General features: G+C 43.1%; 1 long non-coding RNA gene across 1 annotated transcript in view; it reads right to left on the bottom strand.

Annotated features, from left to right (window-relative positions):
- Positions 1–1,553: 1,553 nt before the first annotated feature.
- The window catches only part of LOC138117623 (uncharacterized), a 74,213-nt gene continuing 61,275 nt past the window's right edge, over positions 1,554–14,491 (bottom strand). Inside the window, exons 6-13 of the long non-coding RNA XR_011154741.1 lie at positions 11,425–12,296; positions 10,607–10,670; positions 9,830–9,905; positions 7,364–8,021; positions 6,201–6,343; positions 5,003–5,212; positions 3,566–3,679; positions 1,554–2,300 (exon numbers count right to left, since the gene is read on the bottom strand). This is a non-coding gene — a long non-coding RNA (uncharacterized lncRNA). The remainder of the gene's footprint in view (positions 2,301–3,565; positions 3,680–5,002; positions 5,213–6,200; positions 6,344–7,363; positions 8,022–9,829; positions 9,906–10,606; positions 10,671–11,424; positions 12,297–14,491) is intronic.

Here is a 14,491-nt window from a genome sequence, read left to right on the forward strand (position 1 = left end):
TGCTACCCCTGCACTGGATGGTCCATGGACCTTAGCCAGCACCTTTCCGTCACAGTTCTTGTTTTCTTTCAGGAGTTGAATAGTGGTTAGCACATGGACAGGACTATACAAACCTCCAAAGACAAAGGCACCCAGCAGATACTCTGAAGGCATTTTGGTCAGAGGTCTCCCAACAAGGTGCCATCACTGCTGTCAGGCACTGGGAGGGGGACAGCGAGTGTACTGCTGACACTGTACACTGTTACAGTGGGGAAACTGCAACACACGTATCAAACAACAAGGCCTGTGGAAAAAAAACATATATATAGACCGATTCTTGATAGATGTTTCAGAGAGATGTTTATTTTCCCCAGCCCCATGGCCGGGATCTGCCGAGGAACTACATTTCACCCGTTTATTTTTATCAAAAAGAGATTTAAAACTTAACATTGAAACAACAGGATAAACATAACAAGAACAGTTTCAAAACAAAACAAGCCACCCACCTGAGTCTTTAAATGTCCAAACAGATTCTCTGGAACATCTTAAGGCTGACAGAAGGGAGACAGGACTCTCTGGGCATGCTTTGTGGGGAAACTGAGGCAGGAGAGGGTTTCTTCCATTTGTACCTGTTGGAACTCTAAACAACAATAGTTAATTTCTTCCCTCCCCCTCTTCATCCCCCACTCAGCATTGGAAAGGGATTTTTGGGGAAACAATTGGCAAAGGCATGGTTTTGTGAGGGAAACCATGGGTGAGAAAACAGATTGGGAATACACTGGGGGTAAAAGGGTAAAAGGGAAAGGTGGGATTAGGAAAGGAAGACTGTAGGGGGGGCTTATAATGGAGATATTGTCTACCATGACTACGATTTTTAGCATGTATACTGCCTTTTACAGAAACACCATCAGGCACAGTGACCTCTGCTGCTTGTAACCCTTTTCTACCTTGCACAATTTTGAATTCTACTACTTCTTTATCTCCTAAACTTGGGATGCATTTTTCAGGGTTATTCTTTTTAATACCAGTTCTGTGAGCAAATTGGTTGTCACATCTTGTTACAAAACCATAATTTTGTTTAACATTATACCATTTTACTATTCCTAAAACCTTAGCTATGGTGATTTTTTCCTTTTTCAAGTGGTTGCTGTTTTCTGTCTCGCTGCGTTTTTGCTTTCTCTTTCACTTTCGCTCGCTCCCATGTTGGAACTGCCAGGGCTGCTGGGGCTGTCAGGGCTGCTCGTGCCTGTGTGCTCTTCCCGGGGTCGCATTTGGGGCCGCGCGGGCCGGGCCGGGCCGCTCAGCTCCCCACGTGCTGCCACCTCTGCTCTCAGCTGCGCTGCCGCTGCCTGGGGCTGCGCCCACATCTCGGCCGGGACGGAGAAGAGTGACAACCCCCCTGCGCCCTGCTCCAGCACACATCTCGGCTGGGCGCGGCTCCGCTCCACCGGCACCGCTCGTGCGCCGCCCCTCTCGGTCGGCACTCACGGGGCTCGCTCCACCACGCGCTGCGCGGGGCCGGGCGGGCGGGGCCGGGTTGCGCCTTTCCCGCCGTGCATCGCTCCGCCGCCGACACTGCAGCTCGCGCCGCTCCGCCCGCGCGCGGGAACTGCCTCGCTGCTGCTCGCAGAGCGCTCGCTGCACGTGGCCCGCGTCGCACGGACTCTGAGGCACGCTTCTCTTCGCCAGGACACAGCTGACATTGCTCAACAGTCTCGGTAATTAAATAATGTTCACGAAAATATTCTTCCATCGGCATACATTTTGACTCAGAAATTAACTGTGTCCAAACGGTGTTCCAAAGGTCTTTGGTAAGAATCAGATCCCAAGAAACGTAGAAAAATTTCTTAAACAACCATGCCAGGAAGTGTTTCAGTTCCTTTTCAGCTTGAATTAAGCTAAAATTTACAAATCATTGTTCAAGAATCTTTTCAAGTTTAGGATAAATTTCCATATGTGGCTCTGAGAGCCAAGAGTCTTTCCATGGTTCCTCTATAGTTTAGAGATGGAACAGCAAAACAAAAACAAGAAGAGAAATCCAGAGTTTACTCACAAATCAGTTGCTGTCCTTAGGGATCGAGGATCGCTCTGCCTGCATTATCTACCATTTGTTGCAGTGGGGAAACTGCAACACGTTTATCAGACAACGAGGCCCATGGAAAAGAGATCTATATATAGACCGATTCTTGATAGATGTTTCAGAGAGATGTTTATTTTCCCAGCCGTGTGGCTGGGATCTGCCAAGGAACTACACTTAGACACACCACACAGTCCAGCCTTAACACTGGGGAGAACTTTGGAGGAATTCAGAAGCAGCAAATCTAGGAGGAGTAAGGGGAAAAAACACAAATAGGAGATAAAAAGAAAATGAGAGAATGAAAAAGCCCTATGCTGTGTAAAATTTGCATATTAATAATATTAAAATAATGTTTGTTTATAGGAACATTATGAACAAGCAGTGCTTGTTATTAACAGCATCTTCCTAGGACCACTTTGCACATCTGTGTTTTCCATTAATACCAAGTAACAACCTTTGGAGCACATGTTGTTCTGTGAACACCAAAACCGTCTCTTACACAGATATTGGGGAACACTTCCCTAGATAAGCTGTGCATGTATTCCCAAGTAAAATATGCAGCTATACCAGTCTGCACACATAAACCACTCAATTTATATGAGCAAAACGGGAGCTCAAGGCAGGTCTGTACTACAGAGACCAAGCTCTGAACTGGCAACACCAATCCACCAGGACCTGTCGCTGCCAAAAGAAAATGTAACAACCTTACAGCATGAGCCACATCTTAATTTTTGTTTGGGCTGGTTTCGCCAGCCTTCCTCAAGACCCTCGTCCATGAATCCAGAATATAATTTGGACAAGAACATGCTTATTCTGACCATCTAATGCCATCATTTAGGGAAATTCAGGTGTAACTAAGCCCCATAAACAATCACTACCTCCTTCTGAAAAGAATCACCTAGAAGGCTACAAATTGTATAAGTAGCAGAGTTATTTTCCAATAAAGCTTTAATGTGTTTCATTTTTGCAATATTGGTAAAAAGGAAAGTCTCACACGTACAAATGGAAATTTCAGGTGACAAATGCCAGCTGATTACCAGCAGTCAGCTTCTAAAGCTCAACCTGATTGCAAAAACTAGAAATTTTTCCATTCCTTAATAGAAGACATTAAAGCTTATTAAACCAATTCACCATTGTCTCAGCAATTCTCTGTTTCTGTACAGTGATATGTTTTCCTGGAATAACAATATCCATAGCAATTTTATGGGCGTGGTTCAGATCAAGGACATGTGCTGCTAGCTGGAAAATTGCATTTGATCTTTGCTTTTCCTTATCTCTTTTCAGATTTTATTGTCTCTTAAGTTTAAAGACACTTTCATTAAAGAAATTATTTCCTTTCTTTGGGAGGTTGAATAAGAAGGCACTAAAATCAGTGAGAGACTTTCCATTAATTTAGGGGAGCTTTACATTAGACTTTCAATTAGAAACAGTAAGTGTAGAAGTATAAAGAAACCAAAGATAAAGGAGAGGGGAGCAGGAGGTGGAAATGTTTCACGAACATTTACAAACCTCTAAGGTTTCATTTGGCTTTATGTTAAATTTAGGTCAAAGGTTTGGGTCAGCTTTTGTTCTCCTCAGCCTCTGTTTGATCTTCTGTTCCAGAGCAGGATCTTGACAGATGCACTGTGAAAAGGGAAAAATCGGTTTTAAAAGCTGGACTCAAGATCTGCTAGAGGCAGAATGATGAGGCAACTGCTTTGCAATTTGTTTCATGTCAGAGGGAACACAATTGCCTCAGATAAAACAGTGCAGCATTGGACTTAGCACTCCAGATATTTTAAGGAAATATAATGAGAGAGACACATTAGAATTAATGCTCCTGCTTGGCATCTCCTGCAACCACCTCAGTGGTGACAAACCCTTGAGTTTTGGGGTTGTGCCAGGCCCTGAGGCAGCAGCCTTGATTGTGTTTGCCACTTGTAAAACTATTCACTTGAGGACAGTATTTTGTTGAGCAGTAGCAAAACACCAAATCTCCCACAGGGAGATGGACCACTTGTCCTGCAAAGGTCACTGGACTCCAGGGTGGCAAAACCACTCTCTCCAGCAGCCTTTGCCTGGCATTGACAAGAGAGGAGTGAGAAACAAGAGGAGGAGTTTGGTACTTATGACACAGAGACACAAATAAGGCAACTCCATAAGGAGAGATAGTATCTTCAGGTTAATTTATTGTAGTTTTTATAATTTCTAGATGATATTGTGGGAAAATCAGAGCAGCTTCCTGACACGTCTTCTAGCTAACTTCAAAGGGACGTAAAAGTTGAAAACTATTACTAAATTTAACTGAATTATGTTAATCAACTGGACAAATTCAGAGGGGGGGAGAGCAGGGCAAAGGGCAGCTGATATATGGAAAGTAAAGAAGGATGTTAGGAGCAGAAGTGATAAAATCACTAGCCCTGGGGGACAGCAGGAGAAGCAGGCAGCTTTTAACCCCAGAGCACCAAATGTTCTGTCACAACACAATTCCTTCTGCTTCATCCCCAGCTTGCTGCTTCTGCCTGAGTCCCCTCCATCTCCACCTCAGCCACATCAGCATAAGGGTTTGCAAGGCCCCTCTAACCCAGACCACTAAGATCTGAGTTAACACAAAAACCTCCTGCACTGCTTGGGTGCAGCGTCACTGGATGGGGCTGGCACTTTACATGTGCTTTTGCTCAGATTCATCCTGTTTAGTTTAGGCATTTAACCACAGACTGTCTCTAATTCCCTAAAAATCCTTCTCCAGCAAGCAGAGAGAGGTGGGCACCCCCAGGGCCAATCCCTGCTGTTGGAGGGATCATTATTCTCCCTTGTCAGGGGGTACAGAGGGAGCTGGGCCCCAGGCACGCTGCTCAGCCCAGCATAGGACAGACCCATGGCTGCCAGTCACACCTTCCCTTTTCTCACTGGTGCAGGGACCAAGACGTGGCCACAGAAGAATAGAGACAAAAATAGGTTTCTGACCTACTTCTTGGCAGCAGGCAGCATTGAGAGCGGCGTCTGGAGCTGAGGGGGAATAGATCATAACCACACAAACTGCACGGATGTGTTGGTGAGCTGGGAATGACATTGCCTCTCCACACTGGTTTTTCCAGCTTTCCTGTTGAAGCCTTTTCTCTCTCTTTTTCACCATCCTTGACACACAGACCTGGACGATTTCTTCCCCCTTAATTTCTGTTGATATCACATTTTCTTCTGTGTTTATGTGAAACAACATTATTTTCCATGGTTTTGAAATCAACTCAGGACACAATTGTTTTCTCACAACATTTTGGAAACAGCATTTAAGAAACATTTTCAGGAACATGAATATTTAAAGATTATTACATTTTAATCACTTCCAAATATGAGATTCCTTTGCTTCTTGAGGGAATTGTGCTGTAATACTTAAATCTTTTATATTAATTTTTTCCCTTTCTGATTTAAATTCAGCCATACTGTGGATTTATAGTATTACTTTTCATCAATAGCACGTAATTTCCATGCTAGCAGGCTCTCGGTGTCTGCACTGAACAACAGAAAATACCTATTCCTTGGAGGAGTTTTCTCTAGATAAATTTTTATTTCTAGCCTATGTTTTTAATTATCAATATTCTGTAGTGTTTAATCTTCCACAGAAACTTCCAATATTTTTAGGACATCTTTTCAGACACCCTAATTGTTTCCTTGTGGAGACTGAACTGGATCCATGGGATGGTCAGCCTTAAATACTTAACACCTCTTACTCTTGTTTTCTCCTTTAGGATGGTTTATATCAGGTTGGCTGAAGATCTGCTCTAACAGAGGGACTGGATGCTGTACACTGCACACATTCAAGCAGTCCCATTATCATCAAGTAGTAAGATGAGATAATTTCAAAGAAAACACTTCCTTTGTCCCATGCAAGTAACATTTGCATTACTCATTTCAACTGGCTAAACAACAAAACCAAAGTTTTTTCTTAATAAAAAGTGAATGGTCTTAAAGCAAACACCACAAGGAGTAAAGTTGCTGGAGATTTCCTTTCTGGGAAGGGATGCAACAGAACTGGAGTTTTATTCCTGGGTCACCAACACTTAGGGTAAACCAGGGGATTATCTTTGAAAAAATTAAAACTCTCCTGAGAAAAATAGCACATTACTCCTTCTGACTGACTCCAAAGAAGAAAAAATTGCAATTTTACCCAACACATCCCATCTGGTTCATGCCTGGGAAGGTGCATTTCTTTCAGAGTGAGCTTGTTGCTGTCACATCCTCTCATCAGCTGAATCCTGGGAAGTGTCTCTCTGTTCTCTCTGTGCTGCCAGGATGCTCCTTATGCCCCTTCTGTAAACACACAGGACAGGTCTCAGCACACTCAGCAAGATGCTTTCAGTTCTGTTTGCACAGAGCACTCCTTTTCCATTACAGGAAATCAGGGAAAGAGGACTCAGCCTGCCCTTTGGCTGAGAATCACAATTCTTGGGCATCCTGTAGACACAGCTGTTTAGGGTACACTCAGAAGACCCCAGTGCATTCTCAAAACAGTTTCTGAGCTTGTTTAGCTTTAAAAAACATGAGTGTTGTCACCGCTGTTGATGCCATTTGGGCTCAGATTTATGAAAAAAAAAAAAAGTATTTTTTATTAAATAGGCACACACCTGTACATATACTCACACTTCAGAGGTTTGGGAGAATTAGATGTAAATGGCTGTTGATGAAACTCAAGCACTGTGTGCTGGTGCTGGAATTCAGAGCCAGCTTTCCGGGATTAGGTGTCCCTGACTAACCTCAGCTGTTAGAAATTATTTTGGAGCTTGGCCCTGGCAGGTGAGGGGTCACTGTGAGGAGGAGAACAAAAGGTTTTCTTCTCTCTTCTGCCCCTGCCTCCCCCCTCTGCAGTATTGGGCAAATGTGGTTTTAATTCAGAAATACAAATGTAATCTTCAAAGTCACTCTGAGAAGGAAGGGAGGGGGAGAGAGCAAAAAAAACTCCCAAAAATCCCCAACCAAACAACTGGATTGCAATTTGTCAAGATTTTTTTGACTCTGAAACTGAACTGGAAAATCTTAACAGCCAGCTGATGAGCCAGTGGGGGAGGAAGAGAGACTGGGAGTGCTGGAGCTAGCCTGCAGTGCTCTTGAAATGCAATGAACTTTCTTGCTGTCCCAAACAGCATCTAATATTTTGCTTTCTTCAAGGCCTGCCCTTTTCTGATATAAATAATCCTGTGATCCCATGTCACCAGGAGTCTAGGGAAAACAGCTCCACCTTACGTGCTGCTCTTGGAGTGCTTGGAGAAGGCAAAACTGCCACCGAAAGCTGTTTGGGAGCATTAAGTAGTAAGAAAACATTTTTTCCCCTACCTTGCACTTTTGGAAGGCTCCAGGCTGGGAAGTATTTTTGTTTCCTCCAGGTTGTGACAGCAATGGCTGCATATGGGCTGCAGCTCTGACAGCAGATGTGAATAATGGAAAAGGGTTCCGAATACGAGAAGTCACTCGGAGCGCTCACTGTACTTTCTTAATGTATGTGACATTGACATAACACACCCCAGGGCATTCTGGATCAGACCATGTTTGCCTATTCCACGTGCTGGTTTTATGAACAGCAATCAAGTTGTAAACATGTAGGCAGTTGAAACACATGTAGGCAGTGTGTGTGGTGAGTGGTTTCCCATGCTGTGCATAGGTGGGAAGAACAGAGCAGAGGTGAGGGCAGCAGAAACAACATTTTACCATCAGAGGGGAGGAGAGGAATCCTGCTCCCTGGCAGGGCTCATGGTGGGCAGTCTGGATGGTGGTGGTGCTACACCATGTTACCTGATTGTATAAGACACACAGCACCTGGAAACAGCTATTGTGAGGCACAGAAGCTCAACCAGATACATCTCACAGGATCTGACGTGAACTGGATACGCTCTTCATCAATGTAAGAAATTAAAGCCTTCATTTCCCAAGCACAGATGATGGATATCTGGGTCACAGCTCAGCAGATGGTCAGTCCAAGCCCCTCTTCCTTAGTCTGTGAGGCAGTGGCAGATACACATTTCACAGATCTGTGTTAGTGAATCAGCAGCACTGAGAATCCTGTTTCCCCCTTCCACATCCCCATCCTTCAGAAGGAAAAGTCCATTTCTGCAGGGACTTAAATCAGGATTAATCCCTCTCTGATCTCCTCCTCTAACTCTTTCTCCCTGACACCCTATTCCAGCTTTCATCCTATTTGGGCTATTTAGTCTAGAACACGGAAGACAGAGAGGAGACAGGATAACAGTCTTCAACTATATAAATGGCTTATGCAAAGATGAAGGCAATAGATTGTTATCCACAACTACAGGGAAAGCACAAAAAAAGTAATGGGTTTAAATTCAGCAAGGGAGACCTGAGTTCAGCACTAGAATAACTTCCCTGCTGCAAGGGTCATTGGGCACTGGAGGGGATTGCCTGGGGGATCTTCACAGCTGACAGGGTTAAAAAAATACTTCAGACAAACGGATCAGGAGTGGTTTGTGTGGGGATGGATGAGATCACCTCCTCAGGTCCCTTCTAGCCCTGTTTTCTTCTATACCATGGTGGTAACTATTCCAGCCTCAATCCTTGGCAGATGACAATGATAAAACTCCATTCCTCCTGTGTTTTTTTGGTACAAGTTGGCAATCTCGTGGCAGCAACACAATTGGGTCAAGGAACTGATGAAGCCAGAAGACAGGATGGTCTCTCAGTACACAGCAGGCATAGCTGTCAGGTCCTGAAGCACCCGGTTATTCTGCCCAATCCTAAATAATTTAATTTTCTCTTAAAGAGTCAGCAAAAGAAACTCAAGCTCCTAAGAGCTCATCAACTCTGCAGAGGACAAAGGTTCACACTCACAAATGCACACTATGATTCCAAAGCAGTGGCACCTCAGCAGCCTCCCCACAAGCAAGACAAAGAGAGTTATTTTGCCCTGTGCAAGATTACCAGATACCTTGGAGTGTGCTTGTGTTTGCAACTGGTACAGCCTCATCATGCACAGCCCTTGCAAGAAGGAGCACCCCTGGAGATGCTCTGCTCTGAAATGCACCTCTCAGCAAATCGCACTGAAAATGGGACTGATCCTATGTTTACACAAGCATATCCTTAAGTGCATTGCTGGATTGGGGCCTTACTCAGCTATATTTCAGGCTTCTGGAGGTCAGTAGGGATTGATTAGCTTCTCTGCATGACCTGGGCAGCGAAAGCCTACATGTGTCAGAATAAGGATGTTTCACAGGATATAAGGATGTTTTTGCATATAATTTTTCTCACTGAGTTTTAGATATCCTAGACAGAAAATATGGCCAATAACAACAAAGTGAGAAGTCTCTCCTTCTAAAAGAGAAGTGTGAGTGAACCCTAACAGATGTAATTTGTATCATTACTGCTGATAAAGTTAGCAACCTTTAGCAAGGAGACATGGATCAATAGCTACTTGAAAAGATACAGCTGCAGATATTCAAATAGACATGAACAAGGAAGAGAGGTGTAAAAGGCAATAGCTGAATATTTAAACCAGATGAAAGTTGTAAGGTAGGTTAGTGACCTTAAAAGAACCAGATAAGTAAAAAAAGCAGAGAAGGGCAACAATGATTTATATACTTGCCCTGCACAAATATCAGAATGGCTTATTGAAGAGAGTAGCAAATTATGAAAAAAGTAGAGCTTTATTAGATTAATGACAGAGGAGTTTGTATAGAAAGGCTGGCATCTTTGGAAAGTGAGAAAGAGAAATTAATTTTATTTTAACTCTTTTGTTTCCAGGTTTGATATTTTGCCATGCAGTTATCTGCCTTACACTTAATAATTACACACCTGTTTCCAAATGCTTTGTGACAACAGTAGAACTCAATGTATAGAAAGCAACAGGACATCCTGGAGACTGATGTGCCTACAGTACAAAGCACAAAGGAAGTCTGCTGGTGACACAGTCCCTGGTACCAGAGAATCCTCCCTAGGCTAGGGTGACCAGAAGGCTTCCCCCAGAATACTTTGCCCCGCTATGTTAACATATCCCAGTTCTGCTCCCTTGGTTGGCTCGTGGCCGCTCCACCCCCTTGCTACCTTATATGTTTCATACTTCAGCAGGTTTTCCCCTCCCTGTTCTCCCCATTGGCCTTTGCCCCTCACCACTCCCCCAGAGCTTCCCCACTGTTCCCCATTCCCTAGTCCTGCCTTTGCACCGCCCTCATGCCCTCAGCCCCACCCCCATACTTAAATCTCGACCCTGCATCGCTTCTTGTCTTTGCTTCTAGAGCCCTTCGCAGTGTGGAAGGACTGAACTGCTCCTGTGGAAATCTATGCAAAGACCCTTCCTGCCTCTTTGCCGTCGATCCATATTACTGAAGCCATCCGCGTGTGTGAGTGTGTGGCTGCTCCTGCTGAGCCCCTTTGGAGATACTTTTCAGAGATTGCAACACCTTGCACTCCGGACCAGAAGCTGCAGAGTTGGAGATAGCGATAGGACACCAGGAAGGGGCACCCATGGAGACAGAGATGACAAATGCTAAAAGCTGGCAGTTCACCAAGGACCTGTTTCTAACACTGTGTAAAGAGGTGGGAGTTTTGGAATTGACCAAGAGGCTCTCAGACCTTTATCATGATTACTGTGGTGATGTCCAGAGTCCTTAGTCTTGGATCATACATGCTGGTATCCCTAAAAAAGACAAAAAGATGACAACCACCTCCCACAGACTTTAAATCAAGCAAAGTAGGGTAAAGTTTGGTAGGAAAACAAGGAGCCACAGCATGAAGTGGTTCACATGTGGTTGCATAGAAAGTTGGCACAGGACCTCCACATTCCATTTCCCATCCAAATACCTAATCTAGACTAAAGGAAAGAACATTTCTGTCTGCAAGAACAAACTTTTTAAACTGGCTTAAAGGATTCTGTTTAGGAAAAGACCACAACAACAACAAAACCAAAAAAACCCCAAAAAATCCCAAAACCAACAACCAACCAACAAGAAAAAAACACACCAAAAAACCAAAACAAAACAAAAAAAAAAGGAGAAGAAAAAAATCCACCCTAAACAGTTTTTAATATATGTAGTTTGGTCTGCAAAATACATGTATTAATCCTAACCTGTTTATACCAGTGGAAGGGACAAATCAGTCATCACGGTACTCATAAGTGAACATGGAAATATATCTGTAATCATATCAAGTCCCAGCAGTGACTCTAACAACTTCTTGGAGCATTGCCATCAACAAAAGAACTAATTCCACAGAGAAAACGTTCAGGGGCACAGTTTGCACTAGTTAATCAGGGCATGGTCAACTACATTACTTGGACACACCAGCCTGCTGATCATTAAGGTCTGTGACTACCTTTTGCTGCAGGAGTGTGTGGCTGTGCTCTCCTCCAGCCCTGAGACTGCACTTGATGAGATCAGTGGCTGAATTCTTACCTCCATCCTCAGGGTCAGGCCTAAGGAGCTGGCACTGTGCAGTGCTCATTATTCACCACTTGCCATGTACTGGTGACCTGAAAACCTGACCCACAGCCCAGTGAGTCCCCTTTGGATTTCTCTGTGCTCCAGTTCAAGCCTCAAGAGAACAATTAGCATGAATGAGCTCAAATAAAAATGAATTGTTGGGAGTGTATTTATGATCAGTTTTGCATGCTGCCCTTTGCTCCCTGCAAGACCCCTGGCTCAGGTGTAAGGCAGCTGAAGAAAGTTCTAGCTAGGAGAGATTGCATGTTAATAGACATACACAAAAGAGCTGCTTACAGGGGAAAAAAACCAAAGATGGCTGAGAAATAAAAATTATTCAACAGCATCACCACCCACAGAGAATAAATTCCACAGGTAGGATAGTGCAGATACAGCTATTATGGAAACATGAATCTTCAACTCCTTTATATTTTTATGTTTTCCCTTCCTTGTAAGGTTTGTTGAAAAAGTAGAATATGCTAATAAACTCCTCTGATTTGTCTCCCTTGAAGTTTTGTGTGAGCAAAGTAACACATTCTATTTGAACTTCATAATTCTTAAGTAATTATTTTTAGTTATGTTCTCTTCAACCCTCAATGGGCAGCTAATGAATTTAAGAAAATGTAGTCTCCTTGAATTACCTACTGTAGTTTCTCACTAGCATTAGCTTGAGCTTAGCTGGCAGCAACACTCTAAAAAATCATCATTAAAACTTATCTCAATGCAGGTGCAATCTGGACGAAGAGTTTCCTCCCATGATCTCCTGCCTCTGTGTTGCTCAACATCTCATCCTGTGCCATTCAAGGCTGCAGTATCTGAAGGCTGGAGTATTTGAGTTCCTTCACCTGCAAAAATCAAGGGATAAATATGTATTTATTGCTCCACAACAGCTGCCATCCTGTGATGAGATAATTAGGCATAGGCAGGGAGGGTATTCCCATGGGACTTGGGGTGGACAACTTGCATTAGGCTGGAAAGGCAAAGGCTGGGATGGGATCTGCTGCTTCTGCACAACAGTGGCACTGTGCACAAACACTCTTTTGCCCCAAGAAAGTGCCAAAAGGAGGTGTGAGGAAAAGGAGGACAGCTCCCTTCACCCCATCCTGCCTCCACTGCACCTTCACAAGCAGTGGGAAGCAATGGCTGCCCAGATTCACCCTCACACCTGCAAACCCTTCCATGGCCTCATTTCCTCTCTCCTCCACATCCTCCCACAGAAATGGGTTTATTTGTTAAACAGAAAGACTGACTTCTTTTGCTGAAGTATTTTAAGATGGTCTGTTTATGTATATGAAAACAGGGGACTTATTTTCCTAAAGAATCTGCATTTTCTAAAGGCTACAGGAAACTGTTTTTAAAGGAAATTCATAACTACTTTTGAAATTTTTTTGCACTTAAAAGTTTCTTCCTTGGAGGGAATTCTCATCCACATTTTTTCATGAAACATCCAATACATGTATTCATTTTCTGTTTTAAATAAGAAAAAGATCCAAACCCAATAGATGTTAATAGAAAATAAAGCTTTTTGTCCTGATGCGGCAAAAAGCTTTCACAACAGTGAAGTGCAGAGTTAAAACCCACTAATATGAAAAAAAAATAATTTGAATCGATCACAGTGAAATACCCTAGTCAATACCACCTTAACACAACACATTAAAAACACCAAAGTAACACCTGCCTGTGAAATGCTTGATTTTTATGGAGTTTCCCTGAGAAAATGGTCCCATAGAACTTTTTAGCTCTACTTAATCAGCAAAAAACAAATCAAAGAAGATGACTCTCATTTCCTTTTCTAAATGAAAAATGTCCATTTCATGAGGGAAAGGTCAGCTGTTAGGCAGAGTGCTGCTGCACTTTAGAGAACCTAAAATCTGCACCTGGACTTCCTCATATCCTAAATATTTCCCTCCTTCAGTTTGGCTGAGAATTGCTGTTTAAAACTACTTTCTTCTTCCTGGTCCCTTCATTACTCTGACAGTTGGGTCTTTCTTAGAATTTATTCTTCCTGTAACATTTTCTGGATAATATACAATAAATTCTGTTTTATGTCCTAATTCCAGCTAGACAGCTATAGAAGTGTAAAATAGCTACTGTGACATGTCTAATAAATAGCCATCTAACCACATTATAAATAACCTCAAATTCAGCCCAATAAATATTGCAATAAATTTGGTCTTGCCAGTACATCTGTATAAATGTCAGTAATAAGATAGACAAGAAAGGCTAACCATACTAAAGAACTTTGATTCTGGAAAAAGGCCATGTGCAATACTTCATTCTTCTTAGAAGAAAAAAAAAACAACAAAAAAAGGAGCAAATTGTTTAGCAAATAATATAGTGTTGGGAAAGGGAGAAATTGTTCAACAACATGCAATTTATTTAGATGACAAAAAATGAGACATGCAAAGCAGGGCATGTTTAACTAAACGTCTATGGCAGTCACACATGCATTAAAAAGCAGTAACTTTCCAGTTATTAACTCCTATTGCCAGTACCATTACCAGCAGCTGGAAACATCTACTAAACAAGACACATAGGTCTTTTTCTTCCAGACTGCAATCCTGTCTGTCTGCCAAAAGTTTTGAAAAATATTCCAGGTATTTGGCTGACTATTCAGTAGCCTCATCAATATCCCCCTCATCAGCATTTCTTCACCTACCACCCACATTTTGCCATCCTCTGGATGACAGAAGCCAGGAGCATCTCAGCTGGAAGAGGCTGGTGTGGCCCTGGCAGGAAGGAGAGATCTGTCCCCACCTCCCACGCCTGATGCTGTGCACGTGTGTGCACCACAAAGCCCTACCTAGAGGCATTGGCACCCTGTGCCACCAGATCAGAGCTTAGGCTGCTCATCTGTGCTCTACCTCCTAGAAAAACAGTCTGCATTTCCACTGCTCGGACTTGGACATCTTTAAGGTTCCTTCCTGGCTTTGCTTTCTCATTAACCAAAAAACCATTCTCTCATGTGAGCAGTGATGACAATACCTGCCACAGTTCTGTGTTTATTCTGGTCTGTTTAGTTTAGGTTGTTTAGGTTTCA

Source organism: Aphelocoma coerulescens, chromosome 12, assembly GCF_041296385.1.
Source record: "Aphelocoma coerulescens isolate FSJ_1873_10779 chromosome 12, UR_Acoe_1.0, whole genome shotgun sequence".
Lineage (NCBI taxonomy): Eukaryota > Metazoa > Chordata > Aves > Passeriformes > Corvidae > Aphelocoma > Aphelocoma coerulescens.